Here is a 2,846-nt window from a genome sequence, read left to right on the forward strand (position 1 = left end):
GTGATTGTTGAGTCAGTTTTCTGAAATCTGACCACGGTGTGCACTCCAGTAAACCTAATTTGGAAGAATGACCCAGCAGGATGTTTCTGATTGATTCTGGAAATCTTATCTAAAATCCAATGCTGAGCTACCTAAAAAATCAAAATAAACTCATGTTTAGAGATCCAGCAAAGTTCAGCTTTGGTTAACCTATCCAGATTTGTTATTTAAAAACACCAGAGAGCCAGGCGCGGTGGCTCAAGCCTGTAATCCCAGCACTTTGGGAGGCCGAGACGGGCGGATCACGAGGTCAGGAGATCGAGACCATCCTGGCTAACACGGTGAAACCCCGTCTCTACTAAAAAAATACAAAAAATTAGCCGGCCATGGTGGCGGGCGCCTGTAGTCCCAGCTACTTGGGAGGCTGAGCCAGGAGAATGGCGTGAACCTGGGAGGCGGAGCTTGCAGTGAGCTGAGATCCAGCCACTGCAATCCAGCCTGGGCGACAGAGCAAGATCCTTCTCAAAAAAAAAAAAAAAAAAAACACCAGAGAGATGCCATATTAATTGTAACACATATTCAAGTTTTTACTGTTTCAAAAAATTAATTTAAAAAATGTGACAGTGTATAGGTCACTGTAATCATTCGAGATTTAGGACCATAATCGAATCTTGTCTCCAATTTTTTAAAAATTGGTAACACTACTGAGTGACTAATCACTGAATGATGTGTGTTCTGGAAAAGGGTCTTGAAGCAAAGTTACCTTTAATGGGAATATACCATTTATATTTATTTATTTGTTTTTATGAAATGTGCCAGTGAGAAAATGGATGGGCTAGTTCTAAGTAACCTTGCCAAGGCTGATCTTTGAGTTATTATAAAAACTATTAAATTCTAGCTTCCAAATTCCCACTCATTTTTAAACTATTAGATCCTGAAACAGGATAGGAGCCCTAGGAAGGCCAGCTAGTTGATTGCTGATTGATTGCTTCAAGGGGCTGGTCTGCAGAGCTTTTAGAAGAACTTCTTGATCCTTTGCCTTTACTACAACTCAGGCACCGGACAAATTCCCTTGCCAAGGCAGAATGGCCATTGTTCAGGGAAGGAATTCCTTTCAAGTGTCCTTGAAAGGGCTTTTCTTTTTGGAAAGAGCACCTTGTAAACCTTCACAGTTTTATGTCTCCTTGGATGCTAATTGGTGTGTAAGTCTGAAAGCTTTACAAAAGTTAGCCAGAATTTCAAGCTGCTTTTGACATGTTCAAGTACCCAAATGGATAGACATCTCTAGCTGATTTTCTCTTTATATGATTTAGGCTTTGTCTGTATAATCCCAGTTTTATAATGTTGAGTTGAGGTTGAATATAGCCATTTTTGAAATGGACATTAATCAAACGTTAACAGATTTCAGTCACTAGGAAATAAAAGGCCATTTGTTTTGTTTTGTTGAACCGGAGAAAGAGCGAACACAGTTCACCACCACCATAAATTATGTAATCAAGTTTCCCACATTTGGTGAAATCTCAGGGGTCAGCACATCTGGAGTGCAATAGATGAGCCTTGGCGCTGGGAGAACCACCTTCATGCTCATGGCACTACCCCAACATATAAGAATTCATCATTTTTATTTAAGGATTTCTCTTTAGGGGACAGAAAACAGTTCAAACTTACAAAAGACAAAAACAGGGTTTTTACCCACTCACTACTTGATTAGCACTCCTGTGTACCTATGTGGGCATAGGCCTTTTGGAGATAATGTAAATAAATTGTACAGTTGCTCAAAATAGTGACCTGCCTGTGGCGATCGCAGACCCAACTAGAATTAGAACTCAGGAACCAAAATTAGTTCCCAGAAATCTTTCACCACACATCAAAGAGTCACAGCACACACGCAAACACAAATTCACACTTCAACTGTGAAAACCAAATAATGCAAAATATGACCTCCATATCTATTTGAAATTTGATTGAAACAACTTATTTTATTGTACTCTCTACTGCTGAATAGCTTCCCTTCAAGCTTGTCCATCCTTCTCCAAGGTGTGATGGCATAATGATTTAGGTTGGTATGCTTGGCTAGATATGTACATGCCTAGGAGAAGTTTGTAGAATTACCCATATACTTTTTCTCTCATCTCAATCTAGAAATACAAAGATTCCTTTGGAAGGACAGTTCCCAGAATTACTCAAGAGTATGGAGAAATGTTAGAAATTGCATTAATTTTATAACCACCAGCTAAAGCAATGTTCATAGCTTTCCATAGATGACAATATTACCAAACAGCTCAAGCCATAACATACTCTTCTAAAAAGTAAGAGTTCAAAAACAGGTTAACATTCATTTCAGAAAAATAATGGAAAGTAAAATTAAAAAATAGTTGTTTTTTAAAGTAAGAAATAGAAGACTAATAGGTTTTAAACTTAAAAAAGCTTCTTGTGAGGTTAATAATTTTCTAATAATGTGACTACTTAAGTTGGCCAAGTCTTTTTTATTTTTTATTTTTATTTTTATTTTTATTTTTTTTTGAGACGGAGTCTCGCTCTGTCGCCCAGGCTGGAGTGCTGTGGCCGGATCTCAGCTCACTGCAAGCTCCGCCTCCCGAGTTTACGCCATTCTCCTGCCTCAGCCTCCGAGAGTAGTGGGACTACAGGCGCCCGCACCTCGCCCGGCTAGTTTTTTGTATTTTTTAGTAGAGACGGGGTTTCACCGTGTTCGCCAGGATGGTCTCGATCTCCTGACCTCGTGATCCGCCCGTCTCGGCCTCCCAAAGTGCTGGGATTACAGGCTTGAGCCACCGCGCCCGGCCAAGTCTTTTTTATTAGTGGTGCTATGTATGTAGTTTTAATGGTTATGTTTATTCATTTGGGCA

At 39.7% G+C, this 2,846-nt stretch overlaps 1 non-coding gene across 1 annotated transcript; it reads right to left on the reverse strand.

Moving 5' to 3' along the window:
• Window positions 1-1,427: 1,427 nt before the first annotated feature.
• On the reverse strand, window positions 1,428-1,591 carry LOC117078699. The gene has a single exon (XR_004435127.1). It is a non-coding gene; the product is annotated as a U1 spliceosomal RNA (small nuclear RNA).
• Window positions 1,592-2,846: the final 1,255 nt, after the last annotated feature.

The sequence above is a fragment of the Trachypithecus francoisi genome, unplaced genomic scaffold (genome assembly GCF_009764315.1).
Source record: "Trachypithecus francoisi isolate TF-2019V2 unplaced genomic scaffold, Tfra_2.0 Lachesis_group6, whole genome shotgun sequence".
Lineage (NCBI taxonomy): Eukaryota > Metazoa > Chordata > Mammalia > Primates > Cercopithecidae > Trachypithecus > Trachypithecus francoisi.